This window comes from Seriola dumerili, unplaced genomic scaffold, assembly GCF_002260705.1.
Source record: "Seriola dumerili isolate Sdu_G_001 unplaced genomic scaffold, Sdu_1.0 BDQW01000091.1, whole genome shotgun sequence".
NCBI lineage: Eukaryota > Metazoa > Chordata > Actinopteri > Carangiformes > Carangidae > Seriola > Seriola dumerili.
The window spans coordinates 2,962,772-2,982,846 of NW_019174346.1; the positions used below are offsets into that span (position 1 = coordinate 2,962,772).

General features: G+C 43.9%; 1 protein-coding gene across 6 annotated transcripts in view; it reads right to left on the reverse strand.

Annotated features, from left to right (window-relative positions):
* fam222b (family with sequence similarity 222 member B) overlaps positions 1-20,075 on the reverse strand; it is a 34,404-nt gene that overhangs the window by 12,207 nt on the left and 2,122 nt on the right. For 2 of the 6 annotated variants that reach the window (XR_002665126.1, XR_002665125.1), the window contains one exon: positions 17,548-19,130. The exons of 2 other annotated variants lie outside the window; for them this stretch is intronic. The gene's annotated coding sequence lies outside the window, so the exon portion shown is untranslated. Of the gene's footprint in view, positions 1-15,388; positions 15,425-16,622; positions 16,690-17,547; positions 19,131-20,075 lie in introns of those variants that run through there. 2 more of the 6 variants (XM_022745947.1, XM_022745949.1) reach the window with 2 other exon arrangements.

A 20,075-nucleotide genomic window follows, 5' to 3' on the forward strand; every position in this document is an offset into this window, starting at 1 on the left:
ATCAGGCTAACTGCATAGGAAATCATCTATTAAAATATCCACCAGCAGTAATGCATGAGGAAAAGCTAAAAATAAGCTCATTAGAAGTTGTGTACAACAATATTAGTGGAGAAAAACTATAAAGAAAAAAAAAAACAAGGTGAGAAAGTATGTTTGCTTGTTGGTTGAATATTAGCAGCTTTTCTATACCAATTAAAAGAAAAACCAATTAGGAGAACCAAGTCACCATGTTGTACATGGCTTGTGCTAACGGCTGAAGGAGAGGAGAGTGGAGGAGAAAGCAGGCTGCTGTTATTTTAATTGCATGTTTACCCCCAGGTTATGGGTCTGAAATAGAGCCAAGAAAAAATGTTGCAGTGGAAATTCAATGCAACTTCACTGTGTTGATTCTCTCAGGGACAGAGAGGGTGAAATTACTTTTCTTTGCAAGCAGAGTCTCTGAATAGGAGGTAAAGAAAGAAAAGGAGCAGGAAGAAGAGAACAGCTCTTTACCCTTGAATACCAAGCCAGAGCATTCTGTCAAAAGGAAGGGGAAAAAGCCTTGGCTCTTGAACATGTTACAAAGAAATAACACTTTGGTATGGCCTTCATTAGCCCGTCAGGCTTTACCAACAACACAGGCAGAAAGGGATTTCTGCTGCTAGCAGAGGGACACGAGCATGTTAGGCTATGACAGGCTGGTTCACAGTCGCACACAATGGATCCTGATGATTCCAGCACATCCCGAGGCACAGGAACAGGCCGTTTGCTTTTTCAGTCAGCAGAGATCCCCTCGTCAACCCCCGGGTGTTATCTCACACCAACGGAGAAAGGGCGAGAGGGGGAGATGGCCATGATGGCGAGCGGGGGGGGGGGGGGGAAGACAACCAACCCAAACCCAGCTCGCACACAAACTGAGAGTCTGTAAAATAGTGGTTTCCAAGTTGCGAGACACAGTGTGTCAGGGATGAAACTGTCAAACAAGGAAACTGCTGCAGTAGAGTGGGAGAGAGGAAGACAGCTACTTGAAACTCCTCTTCTTTAGAGGGAGGGAGCGGCCTGCAAAAGAACCATGAGGCTGCATGAACACTCAGTAACTAACTGATGAAAAAGTGACAGTTCCCTAAGGTGAGATGGTGGATGTGGAGTGAAGAGAGACAGCGTGCCCCTAGAATAATACATGGTCCGCAGCTGGATGGGATAACTCTTCGCAAACGTGTCAGATTCAGAACGCCGGCTTCACAATGAGAACACAGGCTCTTAGAGGAGCTGTGTACCATGAAACTAAGAGAAGGAAGCACACTTCAAAGTATGAGGCCTTATCTTATCAGAGTGACCTCATTCCCCCTGTCCTGTTTTTACATCAGTGGGTTGGAGCCTGTGGCCCGGCCGCTTGGACCACGTCCACGGCTGCTCGCACTGGAGAAGATGACAGTAATGGTGGCGAGATGAGAGGATGAGAAGATATCAGGCAGTGAGTGTCACGGCCTGGCCGGGCCATCGCTATTGCCAGAGCTATGTCATGGTCATTACCCATCCACTACGTCAGCGCTGCGAGGACGGCAGCCAAGGTCCATTCTTCAACTTGGGGTCAGTTTCACTAACAGCCACTTAAGCCCACTTGGCTTCCCAAAGAGCCCTACAAATGTGGAAGGTAGAGCTAAGTGTGCTCAGTCATGTCAAGCTTGGCCAAGGTCAGGCGGGCAGACAGAAAGTGCTGGCAGCGGTGCATGCATGGCGTCATGAATGCCAAAATGCCGAGGTCCCTGGCTGTGCCGTTTGACAGACATGTTTACACCTGATAGAAAATGCAGTGTGGATGGCCTGCCAAAACAGAGGGGATCCAAAGTGAGGAGTGCCAGCCTAGTTATTTATTTATCTGCTGAAAATCCATCCAGAGTGCAGCCAGAAGCTGGGCATGCCTCAGTGAGGAGAACGCCAGCCGACTCTCAGACATGACACTCTTAAACCACTTGAGGGAGGAAAAAAAAAAAAGAAGAAGATCTGACATGTAGTGGAAGAAAAAAGCAAATATCTCATGAAGCAGCTCTAGAGGTTGGATTTGATTTACTCACATTCATAATACATCTCACACTAATTAATGATTAACACATGAAATGAGTCAAATTAATCAGAGGCTGCTCTGAAGTCGTCCGTGATAATGTTCGGAGGCTTATTCTGCAGTTAAAACAGCCTTAGTAGAAAACATGGAGGGAAATGTTGACAGGAAATGCTAACGTCAGCAAGCTAACATGCCCACAGTAACAGTGCTAGCATGCAAGTGTTCAGCAGGTTAGTTTAGCGTCTTAGCATGCTAACATTTGCTAATGAGCACTTAGCACAGTGTACAGCAGAGGCTCATGGGAGTTTCCACAAAGTGATCCCCAAAGGTATGACAGTGCATCCTGAGTGCATCCAACCGCTACGACACGTCACTTAAAGCCACAAAAGTGAATCTGAGCTTTGGGGAAACCAAAGCTCAAATTTCACTGGATAACTAAAGAAAACTTTGACCTGCTGGTGGTGCTAAATATAAAGTCAGGGAATCCTCAAAATCATCAGGATCTATCCTCTGAGGACCATGAACGTCTGTGAAATGTTTCATGGCAATCATCGTTGAGATATTTCAGTCTGGTGCCAAAAGACCAAGAACGCCTCCCGTCTACCACACGACACTAGCATGATGTTTTTGATATAACAGCAGAGAAACAAGGAGAAGCTCAAATGCAGGTTAGCATCACAGAGAACAGTCTTCAGGGATGACGCTCACTCATATGAGATCAACACTGCTCTCTTCATGTCGATGGTGCTGCCACATCTGTGTTATCTTCACATATCCCCATATAAATCACACCAGACTACAATGTGCTGAGTCACATGCTGCCGTGTCAAATGCCAGACGACTCTGGGGTTTGGTACAGGACCGGGATGGCATGTTTATAACAACACAGATATACAGATACTAAGCTACAGTAAATCTTCTGTGTGTGTCAAACTATGTGCAGCTCAACAGACTTAAAGCAGCTGCTTTTTCAAGTTGCTCGCTTGTGTGACTGCTCAGTTATAGATCTCATAGTTGTGGTTCCTGAACAAACAGATGAGCCTGTGTTGCACTGACCTACTGCCAAGATGCAACGTACAATGAAACATGTAATCAGAATTATTTCTGAACTACAAAAATGGTGAGAGCCTTGTAATGCTGTCAACAAATCTGTTTCCATCTTCACGTTCTCCAGCTCCAACAAAATAAATCCTCTGAAAATACAATTAGCCAACTACTGTACATTTAATTCCCTTCAGGTCTGAAACTGGGCCCAGGTGCCCATCACAGGTTTAAAAGTAGACTTCTGAGCCCTTTCTAATTATTTGACTGTAAGTCAGCCAGGCCTTCTGCCTGGTTAGAGGGAAATAACTCAATGTGCTGGGAGCTAAAGCGCGGCAGCATTGTTCCAGCTGGCGGAAAAAGGGGAAATGAAGATGGAGTGGTTTGATTTCATTTGTTAGCAGGTGCATCCATTTTGTGTTCTTCCCCACACCCACCTCGCCTCTCTCAGTCAAAGCGCTTATCAGAAATTGGACACCCCAGTGACAAATTGAGCCTGCGATTAAAGGGAGAAAGAGGAAGCTTTGTTAAGTGCTGCTGATTGGGATCCCAGGCTACCCTAACACACCAGAGGTGTGTGTGTGTGTGTGTGTGTGTGTGTGTGTGTGTGTATGTATGTTTGGTACAGAGCCAACAGCAGAGCTGACACCACCACCACCTCTTCTCCCATTTTCCTCTCTCTCCAGGTGTTCCCACGGCTTACATTTCTGCTCCAAGTACTCAGCAAACAAAACCAAATCAATGCAGCTGTTCCCCCATCTCTCTCTCTCTCACACACACAAATACATACTGTGTAGACATGAATGTATATATCTACACACACACACACAAAGAACACAAAAGTTCATGCTTAGGAATTACACAAGCGACTGTGCATTTACACCACTTCCCCCTGCAGGAATAATGACTTCCTTTTGTATTTCCAGCTCCTTCTTATTGACCTATACACTGTGTTTAACACCAAAAGAAAAGACCCACCCAGACCCATATCAGTGACCCAGCATTAACCAGACCTGGCCTGTTTTGTGAGTGCGGCTGGACTGATTTAAGGGGGGGGGGGGGGCTGGGGTCAGAGCAGCTCTGCTAGGCAGCACTGTGCAAGCGCTGACTCTCACAAATCATCCTAAAAGGGCTTAACGCACAAAACCAGCTTCCAGTGTTGCACAGGCCTGCTGCGAGAGATTTATCCTCTGTGCCATTATACTAACCGCCCTCTCTCCCATATGAGCTGTATATAAACCAATACACACACACACACAGAAAAAACCTTAATTAGACTCATGGTCCAAACTAACTCAAACGATTCAACCTTTTACTCTTCTGCACTAAAAACACATTTTATTTACCATCACTCTTCTTTTTTTAATGTTGCCATGTTGCTCACATCGCCAACTACTGGTTTAGACACTTTAATCTTACCTGTGAAATGAAAGTGTGAGCGGCGTCTACATCTGTAAGAATACCATCAATTTTAAGAATTCAGATGCTGTAATAACTCAGGGCCACTCAATTATTTATGAAAACTTGCCCCCAAAAGAATTTCAGTGAACCATCTTCATCTTTAATCCTGTTATTTTATATAGTTTAATTTCTTATTGTTGGTTTATAAAGGTCCAGTGACAGGCCTTTAATTCATGCTGAAGAAAAAGCTCTCATTAGGACTCTACTGAAGAACCCTGGTTCAGCTGGAGTGGACTCTTGAGATGTGATGTACAGAACTGGTGAAAATATTGTGCTGCACTGAGAAGTGCAGCCTTACAAGTCAAAAACAAATCCCTACATGCCGATTCCAAATCCTGCTGTGTGTGTTCAATAAAACCTGATTCGTCTCCATCCTGTGTCTGTGGCAGGTTGGTAAGGTCAGCCGCCTCCGTGGCAGCGCTGACATTCAGTCTGGCCTCCAGCGAGACCAAACGAGTCCCCTTCGCACCTACAGACCAGCCGAGGAATAAAAGAGATCTTTCTCCACCGGACAGGGCTGTGTGAGATTTTGCCCCTGGCGACACACAAAACATTTGTGGTCTCTTCTTCATCTCCTGTGTATATGTGAGCGCCCGTCCACCCCCAGCTCTTCCCCCAGCAGACACCGGCTCAGGGCAACGGGCGGCCAGCCTGCGACTCTGTGGAGAGCCAGGCAAACACAGGCCTAGCGTGGCAAACATCTCACGTCCGTGTCTGCATGGGAACATCTGGCCCTCCCAGGCTCGCAAGGCCCTCCGTCTGTCTGCCTGTCTGACTGTGAGCCTACACACACTGCTGGTGTGTACTGGTGTTGTCATGGCACCAAAATCTTTACTCCTACACAGGTACTGGTTGGATGCACAAAAGCAACATCACTACGACACCAAAGCACACAAGCCAAATGTCACAACCACAGCAATGTCGGCTGATTATTACAGGAGCGATTTAACAGTTTTGTTTGCACCTTTACCACAGAGCTCTGATATTTTATCAAACTGCAGCGACATCTCAAATCCACAAGCTGTTTTATATATAGATTTTATTTATATATTATACTGTGTTATGTTTTGAAAAAGTTTTCAGTGTAAATACGTATTGAACACATGTATCATATTGACACAGGTAGAGAAAACATATTGTATCTATGTTTTTATATGTCTTTTATTATATTTACGACATCGAGCCATAACTGTGGTTCAGGTCAGACTGAATTCTGCACTGGCTGCTGCAGATCTAAACTGATAAAAGAATCAATACTAAAATGAGTCTTTAACAAATAAATCTTCTACTCATAGTAACAACACTAGAGTGTGTGTGTGTGTGTGTGTGTGTGTATGTGTGTGTGTGTGTGGATAGTCCTGAATACATAAAGCTTAAATCAAAATATTCAATCTCCTCCTCTGGTCTGTCCCAGTGAGATAGAGTCATATGAGTAATAGAGTTAGCCCAGCTGATAAAAACTCCTTTTCCTATCGCTCTCTCTCTCTTGCGCTTTCTTGCATCTTGCTCGCTCACACAGATCTCCTGCGGCCGTCCAATGATTCAAGACTGATGAGGCATGCTCAAAGGTCTATGCCATTGAACACTGCATTAATGCACCCAGCAGCAAATTTTTGCCATCGACCCCCGTTCCCTTCAATAAGGACAGAGCTATCAATCAGACCTAGATAGCCGACACCAGACATGGGCTGATGAAGTAGGGGACTTTGGAGCTAATGACAAATGGATCTCTCAGATATGGTCACAATATACTATGACAGTCTTCCGACAACACTTGACCTTTAAACAAAATCCTGGGGCCACTTTCCCCCCCCGCAACACTGTGTGATGCAAAAATGGAGGATATGCAAACTGCTGTTGCTGTTAAGAAAGAGAGGTTATTGTGTGAGAACTCCTGGGTCCAGCTGAGAGTGTCAGCCCCGTCACTCTGAGAGCTGCCTCTGCCCGGCCCAGCCCTCATCTCTTTTCACACCAAAGCTCAGGGAGTGACCTTCAGCAGGCCTGCTAGTCCTGCTAATTGGGGTCTCTACAGAGCACAGCAATCCACCCCCACCCCTCCACACTGCGCTGTAGGAGGGACTGTGGGGCAGAGGGAGTGAGACATAGCAGGGGCCTGTGTTAACTGCTTAGCGGGAAAAAAAAAGACAAACCTGGGCTTAAAAATTGAACTTCGAAACACACAATTAAACTTGGACCACACTGAAAGAAAACAGTAAGATAAATGAGTCGTGGATGCTGAATAAATAAAGTTAGTCATCTAACACCAACCAGTCTTCTGAAGTTAAGTTATTTAAGACATTATTTCAACAAATAATCAAGTATCAAAATTACAACGTCTGTTGATCAACTAATGGATTCATCCGCGTATTCTTTCAGCTAGTTACAACATAAGAACAAAATGTGTGGCAGAGATACAGTGAATAATGAGAACTTGTTTGTCTGATATATTCACCTGAAAGAGGCTTCAGTGGCCTGACATCAGCATTCAAGTAAAAAGTCACCAGAAACAAATATAGGTCAAAACCATAGACTGTAAATAAAGATGGTAAATAAAGAAAGACGGTTTTGAAGCTCAGAGTGAGCTGCTCCACCGTCGCCATCTTGGCAGTGTCTGACTCCGCCCCTAACTCCCAGATAATCTAAAATAATGGTCAAAGAGGAGCGGCCTGTGTGGAGCAGAGACTTCGGTGCATGCCGGTCACGCACCTGTCACTCAAAGAGGCCACGCCCTCAATCCTCCATATCTTTAGTCATTAATAAAATGTAAACAGGTGAGTTATTTAAACAGGTGTCATGAAGGAGGAAATTAGCTCTAGAGACCAAAAGTGTTTTTGTACCAGGCTGTAAACATGTTTATTTCTGCTATAAAGTTGGACATTTTAACATGGGAGTCTATGGGGACTGACTCACTGTTGGAGCCAGACTCTAGTTGTCATTAGAGGAACTGCAGCTTCTGGTTCTTCAGTGTTGATGCTTCATGTTTCAGCCTCGGAGGCTGATGTTTGGTTAAAGCTTTGCTGCTCCAAAATGATGGAACCAGTTGCCATTAGAAATCAGATTTTTATTCACTGCTCTTTCACCTCGCTAACCTTTTAGTCCGTTGTCATGTTCATAATGGTGTATTTGCTCCTTGATATTTTTTTTGTTTTTGTTAGTATGTTTACATGTTTCTGTGTACAGATGCTATGATTTCCTTGTGTTTTACTTATTCTATATATACTTGCTTTTATTTATTTGAATTGTTCTTTGTACAGCACTTTGGTGTCAGCTCAAGCTGTGTTTAAATGAGCTCTAGAAATAGCTCAGGTTGACTAGTGGAACATGAGAGTGAATCATATAAAACAAATAAATGAAAACTTTGATATAAATACCAAATATCTAATGAATTCAAACTGTGAAAAAACATGTCGGTATTTCAAAGGCACATGAATCTGGTGTGCGGGCCGACAGGGTCAGTGCTCTGCTCTCAGGAACACAGACGGGACAATGACACAGGTAATTTAGAGCAGGCTCAGGCTGGTTGCAGCTGTGCACCGAGAGCTTGCCAACACTACACATCATCATATCAGGGCCACTTCCTATCAGTGTGATCAGCACTCAGTAATAAAAGGGGAAGAAAATGTACAGGAAGTCATCCTGTAAAAACAAGATACTGAGAGCTTTTCTGTTGGGAAAGAGTCACTGAACCTGTTTTTGTTCAGAGTGTGTTTAAAGGTAAAAGACACTTTTTCTGAAGGATTTAAATAGACATGCAGTGAACCTGGTTGCCATGTTAAACTAAGTTTGTGATAGATCTAGTGAATGAGACTTGGAGCTGGTGCGGCCATGAATAGAAGGGTCTACATTTAATTTGCTAATCCATCATTCCAATTGTGCTCGGTAACAAAGGGAGAGGAGAGTAGTGGGGAATTCAGAGGCAATGGAGCATGCTGAGGGGTGCGTGTGTGGTTCTCCATGGAGCCAGAGAGGCCGTGGCCCTTGGCCCTAAAAGCCCAGCCAGCGCTGGGGAGAATGGGCTCTGATGAGCTCAATATAGGCAAGACTAATCCCTTCATGTCCAAAGAATTGTTTAACTATGTTTGACTGATTAACCCAAACCCCTCGATTCCACTTACGATCTATTTGTTCAATTAAGTCTCCTGCACTCATCGTGCTGCAGTGTGTGGGTGGTGATGGCGAGAGAGAGAGAGAGAGAGAGAGAGAGAGAGAGACAAAGGGAGGTACAAAACAATCCATTTGGAAGAAGCATAGAGAAGTCAAAAGGACAGCTTTTTTGTCCTACTTGCAATTCTCCAAATGCACATAGCACATGAGTTCCTGAACCAGCTGTTGCTAACATTCAAAGGTCAGAGAATGCTTGCCTTGAGAGATTTTGAGTAGAAAGTCTGCAGTGGCGTGTCAGCATACTGCTTTGGCATAGTGGTTTTTACCAGTTCATGGGAAATGGAAATTTAAAGGCACTCTCCCCTGCGTGGAAAAGAGGTTGCCAGGAAGATTAACCCAGCTTCCTTTTATAGCCTCTGACAAGAGGTTAAATCACACATTACACCGCCTGAAATGTCTCCTAGTAATTAGATCAAGAATATTACTCTCTCTTCTTCTCCTTGCAGACTGCAGCTGATCAAAGCCTAATGATGGTGTCAGTGCCACAGGCAGTGCTGGCTGGGTAAATCTCCCCATCGGGATGGCAATCTGTCAGGGCCGCAAGCACAGCTAAACAGCACAGGACATGAGTACAATGGTGCTTGACACAAAGTAGACTAAATGAACCACATCTTTTACCAACATGCTATCTATCAGCAGCGGACCATTAAAATTCACAGTAATGATTAAGCATCTCTTTGTTTTGGGTCTAGGACTGTGTGTTTATATGTACACAGTCAGCTGAGACGTAGTATAAAGTGAGAGAGAGAGAGCGAGAGAGAGAGAGAGAGAGAGAGAGAGAGAGAGAGAGATGTTGGTGACATCTGTGAGTTTTTACCCCAATAACAGTGAAACCCACTACAAGCGAATCTGCCGTGTTTCCGTGCCAGGGCGAGATCTGAGCAGCACCTGGTCCCTCGATGGGGTGAGGGGGCTACTAGCTATTAATTACAGAAAGCCGACACGCAGCGCAGGCAAACCCTCGCAATGAGACCCTGGGACGTCAGATACACAGCAAGACGAATGCTGCTCTGTCACACGGCAACATGACCTGCCTCAGGACTCTTTACACACGAGTACTTTCAAGTATGCCTTTCAAACCGTGGCCCACCCTTCTTCCTCTGCCCCCACCCCGTCTCCCTCTCTATCTCAATCACATTCTGCGGATGTTACACTACTTCAGGGGATATTTTCTGACTAATGCAAAATGGTTGTGCAGTAGCATGATAAAAGTTGACATTTTCCTTTTCTAATTCAATGCTTCCTTTGTAAACAACCTCGCCTTTTTGCGTACACACACACACACACGCACGTACACACACGCACAGGCTGCAAACACATCACACATAATGGTCAATTTCACTATTTGCTCTCGAACTCAATGGCCGCAAACAAAAGGGGGAAATGGCAGGAGATATGCCAATCATTCATCGTTGAAAGATGTCTGACAAAAGAGGCCTTAAAAACCTGACAGCTTTTCTTTTCCCTGGCACAAGCAGCTCCTGAAAAAAAAAAGGGGGGCCCCCAAACAACAGACTCCAGCAAGAGGTCTGACCCCAATTTTAACCCCATACAGGTGGCACAGCGCTAACACAGGAAGCAGGAGTGCTATTCACAGGAAACAGGGAGAAAACGTTCTCACCCGAAGACCTGCTCTCAGAGATCATTTAAACAGGCACAAAGACAGCTCAATGCCAGTTAAGTGTATTCTAATGTGCTGAAAAGCAAATCCCCTTGAACACATTAATGGTACAGACTCATTCTCAGCGTGGACTAAAAGCATCTGGTGGAGGGAGTTTTGAGAGTCACTGTGTAGAGTAACTGTGTAACAACACTGGCTATTGTCAGGAAATTTAACAGTTGTGGTTCAAAGTTTAAGATGCGAGTTTCAAACCTCTTAATGTGCAAGGAGGAACAAAAAAAAATTCTATTCTATTCTTCTATTGTGAAACCAACAATTTTTCATAATAAAAGCCCTGCACAGATTATTCAAGTGTCAAGCGTGATCATCTCATTCAGGAGAATAATGTGACTTGCTGTCTGATTGTTGCTCAGTTGAACCCAACGACAGAGTTGAACTATGAACTGCGATTACAGCCAGCACCCCCCCCACCCCACCCCCCCGCAGAGCGACAACTGCATCTGTGCACATTCCAGGAGACGCAGCCAGCTGAAGACAGCAAATACACCAGAGAGGAGGAGACATAAACTACGTAAGCTAGTTTGAGAGCTGCACCGATGTTTACTGTCTCACTAAGTGCATTTCATCCCCTCTGCTTTCACAGCAGTGGCGGTATTTCAGCATGCGGTACAGAGGGGGCTGCTGATGCCACAGGTCTGTGTACAGAGGGCTCAATCACCGGCTGGAGAGACTGTTTGGACAATGTAGGTGTCAGACACGCTGCCTGTCTGGAATAACGATTCGCTACAGCTTGTACAAGACACCCTCTCATTCCTTTATAGCGGAGGTTCAATATAAAAATAAAAAAACAACTTGACTTTTTTTTTTTTTTTTTTTTTAGGAGTGTAACTGTTAAAAAATCTAAGAAGAATTTCTGCCTTGTTTGACTTCGTACATTACTATCAGAGAGAAAGGTCTGCGTTTGCTTCAAACAGGCAGTGAATGACATGCCAGAGATTAGCCTCTGAAGGTCGCAGTCTTAGCCCATCCTTTCAGCCGCTTTTCACAACATAACCCTGGGCCCTTTTGAACAACAGGAAGAATGTCATCTGGTTACTTTTCAAGGCACGGAGATACCATTCACTGCAGCCAACAATGGCTGCAAACAGGACCAGAGGGTTAGGAGGTTATAAAGGGCCCCATTCTATGTGCCACTTGCTCTCCGGTACACTGGACGCACACAGAAAAAGAAAAGAACACACCCACACACTGAGGCCTGGAGAAGTGCTGCAGCCCATGATAAACCGAGGAGGGTCACGGCAAAGTGTCTTGCCGTGACCGCTCACCTCGGCAGCTCTCGGCTCAGCCTTCGCCCCTGCCCGGCACAGCTCTTAGCACCCAGGCCTCCAGATACATACACTGCTTTGTCCCTTGGGAAACGATAAGTGTGCTATATCCTAAACTCCATCCTGCAGGTTACTGTGTCCAGTTAAAGATTACAAAGAGCAAAAAACTGGCTTTTATCTACCAATTTCACACAACTACTCACAAATCAACTGTATTCCTATTGTGAGAGAGAACGTAAGATCACCGGGCTTACAAAGCAAGAAATAAGAAATGCAACATGAAACTTGAAGCTGAAATTCAGGGAAACAAAAGTAGCCTTTGAATAAAACACATTGTACCATGTGTTCAGTGACAAGACTTCAAACAGAAATTATCTGCTATTATTCAGGTTGTCCCCAAAAGTCCCTCAGACTACAGCCAGAGCTGAAATCCTTCACCAATTTAGTCTCTAATGAACCCTCTGAAATATTAAAAATAAAGCCCAATTAGCCGACAGCATTTTACATCTCCTCCCTCTCTAATCCTCTGGTAGCTTAGCCTTATCTAATGTCTGCGCCAACTATGACACTTTGAGTTCACTCTCCCTCTATCCCCTCCACTTGATATCCCCCACAGCTTTACTGGTGCTTTGTTGTGGCATTCTTTCTGACCCCACAGACTGGGTCAGACTCTCAGCTTCTCTGGTGCTGGCTAATGATGCCCCGATATGTACAGTTGGCATGGACCTCGGAAAACTGCAGCAATAACTGCGGACATGCTAATGGCATCTATTAGGATTACTTAAGAGTGATATGGGACTCGCCTGGCAACCTCTTATTACAGAGGGCTTGGGACTGGGGGTGGAGTTTGTCTGCGGAGGGTCAGTGATCCGATTGAGACGGCCTTATCTTGTGTCATAAACAGATAACAGTATCTGCCTTGCTCTTCTGCTGTTCCTGTGAGATGGAGGTGGATAAACAACCCTGTCGTCTCCAGTGCCTCTGAAAGCCTGATCAGACAGATGCAGTCCTGAACCCGGCCCTGCTCCTCCTGCTGTGTGAATGCTGTTTTTGCCCTGAATGTCACCAGGAGGCTCAGATTCTCCTCCCCGATTGCCCTCAAACTGAAGACACAACAATTTCACTAAGCCCTTTGGTCTTGGTGTTTGTAACATCAGGTTGTGGCACTCCCTGGCTCAGGGCCTTGGGTTTACTGATTACGCAAACTACCCAGCAGGAGTAGGGCTTTTTGCCCTAATTGGACCTGCCGGCTAACATGCAAATCCATGCAAAAAAAAAAAAAAAAAGCCATGAAGAACACAAAAATGCAGCAAACAAAGATGCAAAGTGTAACATCCAATCAGGCCTATCGCCTGCAGTTATTTGGCACAACATAAAACAACCCATGTGAACCAAACTGAATACCATGTAACAGCTGACCCACAGCCTGAGCCCTGCAGGTCAGACCTTGTTCTCAGAGGTATCCAGAAGTGGCCCATGATGTCCTAAACACCTGATCTGGATGTATCATGTGGCCACGGTTCTTTACTCCAAGCCTGACCTGCGTTTGACCCTCACACTGCGTCTCCTGACTTCGCCCACTCATACAAAGGCTACCAAACATCTGCTCCCTGTCTGTAACCAGACTCATACAGCTGAGGAGGCATCGGGTGGCCTCACACACCGTCACTCCAAATGGTGGGTGGCTGAGAGGGTGAGTGCGGCCTGACAGCTGCACTGGTGACTGGAGGGTTGAAAGGTGGAGCCGGATTGCAGATCAATGGTACCTGGGAAATCTCTGCCCTGGGGGAAGGGGTGGGGGCGCAGCCTCGTTTAGCAAATGGATGATAGTCAAAAAATGCTGCTCATCTAAAACGACCGGGGTGAGGAAAATAAAAATCTGCTACGCACATACACTTCACAGACAACACCTGCAAGAGATTTTACATACACAGACCCCCGCTGAAAAATGAGAGGAACAAATGTATTGCGTTGGGGAGCGTGCACAGTTACACATTTCCAATTCAAGTACCGTCTCTAAAATGCTACATCAAATGACTGGCTTTGAATAAACCAAAATGAGCATCAGCCAAGTGGCTCATTCCAGCACAGAAAATCATTGCATCGAAAATATGCTGGTTAGTCGAGCCATTTCACAGTCAACAATCACAGAATCAGGACTGTTACTAATCAATGTATTTTAATGAGCTCCCTGTGAATCCCAACAACAGCTGAAACATAAAAGCTGCTCAAGTTCTCTGGTTCACTCTTTGTACCTTGTGATCTGTTATTCATAGTCTTGCTCTGAAGTCTCTAAGAAATAAAGCAGAGCTTTGATGTTATCCTCTTATTACTGCTGTCTGAAACAAGCCTAATGTTGGGAATCAGACCGTTCGACTGTCATGTGCAGAACCTTCTGAAACAAAAACATCTGGGCTTCAGTGTGAGGTGCTCGCAATGATTGATTCTGCTCTGGGAATCCAATCATCACTCACTAATAGGTGCTTTGCCATTTGCTTACAAGAAGACTCTGTTGAAAGAAGTTTGACAGAGTAAGATTAGTATCTAGAAAACTGTGTGGGTGTGCATATTACATTCACAATGTACTCTACTCAGCACTCTACTTTAAAGCTTCCACTCAAGTAAGCTTAAACACGTAGGTGTGCGTGTTCTCTACAATACGGTTTTTTTTTTCCTGCAGTAGTTAACCTCGTCTACAGGCAGCTGTGGACCGAGAAGCTCAAAGCAGCAAAGATGCTACACAAATATTTCAGAGGAAATTACCCTCCTCTGCCCACAACGTAAATCAATACGTTCCAATATATTTGTCAGTGGTTGGAAAAAAACCAAAGCAAACTTGCTTTCCTGTCAGTTTGCCCTCAGCAAAGACTCTGGGTTTGCGGTGACAGGTCAAAGAGTCAGCACATGACTCACAGGCAGAGGAGGAGACACTTTGAAAAGCCGGATCTAATTAACACATGCATTCGAGTGGTGTTTCAATTTGGTGAAACACTGTAATTTTCTACAGTGGTGACCGACGTGACATGAACAAACCAACCACGTGCTCCAGACGTTTGGACTCATCTGCTGCCTTTATATGTGGGAGCAAACACACACTTCTTTTTCAGACTTAAACAGAAACTCAAGCAAACTAAAGCACTAATGTCAAACTTTCACTTTAAACACAAACAAAATCCTTATATATATATATATATACACACATACATACATACATACATACATACACACACAGTGCACTGGCTGTGAGGAGTTATTAGCTCTTGCATCACAATATTTTACTTTCATTTTTCGAGTTATCTGTCAGACTGCTGTCATTAGAGGCAAACTGCATTTTACAGATGGGGAGAGGCCTTAGAGTCATTTGTTTCTAAGACCTAATTAATCTTCATTGTGCTGGGAAACATAGCACCCCGATGCAAAAAGAGTTCCTTCTCCACGATAATTGCTGAGAGTCTAGGGGCCTGAGTTTCCCAGACAACATGGTCTGAAATTTAATTATCTGCTCTCTGGAAAATGTAGGGGAAGAAAGCTACATTGCAAAACTGCACTTTTGGGCAAGTAATGTCAGGCTGTTGTTTGAGTAAGCACAGGATGTCATGGAGCACATCCTCCCCGCTGACATAAACTAAACAACCTCACCTTTGCAATGGTAAAGAAAGTTGAATGTGCGGATCATAATTACCATGCGGGATTCAGTTTCTAATCTGACAACATGTCACAGTTTCATCGTCTTACCATGTGCAGAGTAAACCCGATCACTTCCATAGTCCGGTCGGTCACAGGAGTGTTGCTTTACTGCGGTATACGTTTCTAATCATATCCGTCAAGCTCCATGTCATTATAGACCGACTACAACAATAAAGGCAGACTCAGAGCAGCCCAAGACAACACGGACAGGCTGTGGCAACATTAACATTCCGCCGTGTAAAGATCAGGCTCGGAGGGGGAGAAACATCGATAGGATCCCATTAGTTAAGTGCGCCCTTAGGATCCCCGAAATCTGATCAGAGAGACCTTTTCCTTCCAGACACGAACCATTAGACGTTATGGCAAAAAAGAAAAAGCTGCTCTCCTCCTCTGAAACTACTCCTCCTGCACCTCCTCCTCCTCCTCCTCAGTGGTCGAGGTTGTGCGGCAGGATCAGGATGAGCCCGGTGACGTCAACCTTTTGTTATCACCTTTAACACTTGCCTTTGCAGGTGGAAACACTTTGCTGTGTCGTTATATTAAGGGGCGCTATTTGCAGACGCGCCGCGGGCGAGCGAGGAGCACATACAGCATCTGTATCGCGGGTGAAGACGACTGACACTAAATTTGGACGTATGCATGCGCGTCCCGATGAGCGTATCGGATACTAGCAGTGGGAGACAACTTAGTGACAGATATACCATACTTTGACAGCCAGGAATAGCATTCAGATAACCACACTTCCAACTTCATCCACAGGAGAGGAGCTCACAAAACTATCCGCATCACACCAACAAGAATTACCGTGATGAAGATATAATCACGATGATGACTTGGCAGCCAAGTGCAGTTCCACATAATCCTCTGGTTGTTGTCATATTACAAAAAAAAACAAACAACAACAATAAAAACAACCAAAAAAACTAGGAGCTAACAAGACCAGCAACACAAACCCAGTTTCATTCAGTCAACACCAGTTCTCTACAGGAATATGTGGCTTCTTTAGTGACTGAATAAAACACGTTAGTCTCATGAGACGCAGTTGAGACTTACAGCGGATACACAGACAGTACAGGGGAGCAGTGTAGCAGCTGTGGACCTGTGTGTTGCCAGTGTGCCAGCTGACTGCCCAGGCTCCTGGCTAGCTAACCTAGCCAGCCAGTCTGAAACATACACAGTCCCATTGTTGCCTTCTCAACCTTTCCTGACATTTACGCCTCGGGTTGAGAGGATGTCACACAGCATCGCGCAGCAGGCGTGTTATTAAGATACAACTACTTACTCTCCGTTTACCTCTGCGAAAGGCATCGTTTAGTACGTCGCCATGGTTTAAAACGGACAGATTTTCTCCCGTTGCCCTGCGCTGCCGAATCACTGCTGCTGCTGTCTGCGGCAGCAACTTTCGGCGCATGCGCAGTACCTGGGACAGTTCCAGACTGCGCCGTGCGCTGCGCAGGACGGACGAGCGGTTTAAAGGTACAGGCAGGGGGAGGTTTAATTGGAGGGATAAATATTAGCACGAGAGTGGGAGGTGAAATTAGTGAAATAACACAAAGTAGATGTTTAATCACAGTGTTTACTGTATGATTTCTAACTACATTAAAACTCTTGTTTAGCTGTCCTCTATTGTCTGACAGCACCCATACAGAAATATATGACACATATGTCCCTATATATAAGAGTGATGTGGACATATATGTCCCCTTATAGGGGACATATATACATCCTCTGGATATATGAAGATATAAGTTTACAACATATGTGAAATACCCATATATTTTTATTTGGTGTAACATGTGAGCATATATGTTAATAATATATATTTAATTTTTATATGCAAGTTTATTTAAGCAACTTATATATTAAAATTCAATATGTTTATTTATGTGTTTCTTTATTAATTTCTTATTAATTCTGAACATGTCTATCTTCTCATTCTGGGAACGTGGTCTCAGACTTTTGGACTCAACTGTTTATAATATCAACATATACTGACAGGCTTTGGGATGGATATATATTTAAGTAACATAGGATACATAAACATATATATTTCATATTTGTAACATATGTCAACATATGAAATTGTTCCAATTTCTAATAGGTTTCATTTATAATTTTTACATATGTGTTTTATTTTTTTATTTCATGTATGAAAATTAAAAATATGTACATACTATACATTACATTTGTGTGTGGGCAGGGTTGGTTAACAAGCTTTGTAGGAAAAGCTATTGAAATGTAAACAATAATATTTAATGGGGGTGTGGTGGCTCAGTTGTAATGTGACCAGTGGTGAAAACTAAACTAACCCTCAGTCAAATACTGTATTTAAGTACAACTCTGATGTACTTAAATTGAGTACTTTTTTTTGTATCTTTTTCTCTACTACATTTATTTGACAGCAGTTTGAAATTAAGATTTTATCAACAAAACATTTAATCAGTGTATATGATACATTTATAGATATGATATCGACTCCACCACGACCAGACATTAAAAATCTGCGTACATGTTAATGAACCAATAATAATAATCATGATCCCATAATCTAACATTTACACATTTTGAAAGGGTGGATAGTAATACTTATATGCTTATGCTTATTTATTTGAATGCAGGAATTATATTTATATATTTGACCTGAATATTTCATCTATGACTGAATGTAACTGAAAGTGTGTTGTGGGCACCACGAGCCCTCAGAGCAGCTTCAGTGCTCCTTGTGCAAAGATTCTCCAACATGACTGAGGATGTGTGACTTCAGTTTTGATGATGATGGTATAGAGAGCGTTGTTTAACATCTCTCTCTAAAATATCTCATCGGTGTTCAGATGGGTTGAGATCAAGTGACTGTGAAGGCCACAGCATATGATTCACATCATTTTCACACTCATCAAGTCATTCAGTCAGTCATGGTGCTCTGAATGGGAGCATCTGCATAAGTGAGGTTTGTACACTAAAATATTCAGGTTCTTTGTTTTTGTTTTTTTTGGACTGCCTGGAAAGTAAAGGCGAGCCATAAACCTCTATATTACTTCATTGATCTTAATGTTGTTCGTACACCAGAACGTGAAGGCTAATTGACTTAAATCACTACGCCACAGCTGTATGCAGTGTTGTCACGAGGGTGGGATGTTGAGACTACACACATTCAGCTCTGTTGCTTTGCACTGCTCAAGTTGGTTTTTGGATCTTTAGCAACTAAAATGGACTCTGTAAGTTTGGCTCTATAACATGAGGGGTATTATGTGTATGTGTGAACAGGTTGAATCTGAAAAACTCAGAGATTCAAGAGGACACACAGATCTCTACCGCACTCGGTTTGTCATTGATAATCATTATTTCATGCATCATTGTCTTCAGTTTACCTTTCAAAAATCCAGCTTGTTTCTGCATCTTAGTGGCTCAAATGTAACACATATTTGGGCAAAACTTGCACAAGATTTGCCTTGAGTTGGATTGTGTGTCACTGAGCTCTTCACATATTGTATTATGCATCTTGCTGGGAAGATTAAATCCAGTGAGAAGACTCCACGGTCAATAGTGTCACATGCTTTGTGATTTGATGAAAGGTTCTATTTGTGCAGCCTGATGTGTATAGCTCCCTAATCAAAGACTTATATTTCTGTGACAACTAAAATAAATTACTCCATTACACTCGCCCACCTGCCCTCTCCACAGTATTGATACCATTTTATTACCAGAGAGAGACAGATGGACAAAACTGAAGACTGCGGCGAGTTATGGGAATGTGTGCTCACGGCCTCGTAGTGTCATGTCAGCTTAGAGCCTGCACAAAGACAATTAAAAAAAAAAGATGATTAGAGGGAAATGCACACATGTTCGACTCCACAAACATCTCTGAAACACAGCGCTGCGAAGGGATAACGCCACGGTCTGGGTTCCAGTATGGACCGGGCCTATTACAATACTCTAGCCAATTTAGGCCTGCAAGCCTCAATTCCCCCATCAGCAAGTGAAAGAGGAGAGAATTTGGTCTGAAAGCCCAATCACACACAGCGCTCTGAGTTCAGCAGGTGGGGAAGTAGCAGCAGCAGGCTCCATCAGGCAATAATACAAAGTTAATGATGCAGAATGGTGTCTTTCTCCATACCAAAGAAGACGTCAATACAGGATGTTTAAGAACGCTGTTCCTAATTACGCTTTTTAAATTCACCACTGACGTGACTGATGATTTCAAAGGGAGGCATTATTGATCCACTTCACAGACAAGTCCCATCGATTGCAAGTCTAGAATGAATAAAAGTTTTTTTTCTCCCTTTATCTCCCCCACTGAGAGAGAGATTGTACAATCAGAACATCAGTGTGACCTATATGGGTAGTTTGGGAGCTAAATCACCTCTTTTAAAAAAGCAGCCCGAACGAGAACATATAGAGCAGCGATTGCTGAATCGAGGGACCTTGGGGGACCTTCAGGGCATCACATAACAGTTAAATCTGCTGCTTTCTCATTTATCAGATGTGGAAATTCATCCATCCATTCATTAATCTGCGGGATCTTTTGCAAATAACCTATCTGCGTTGGGAGTTCTCAGCATGAGAAAGTTCAGGAGCAGCTGTTTTATAGACAGTCGGCCAGCTGTGCTGAATTACGCCTCTCACTGCAGTGAGCGGTGATGGAGTGATGGATGCTCTGACGCACTGACAGATTGTTATTTCCCACCTATGCTCCCTGTTGACATGCCGCCACAGCTCGTGCTTCTTATTCCATGAA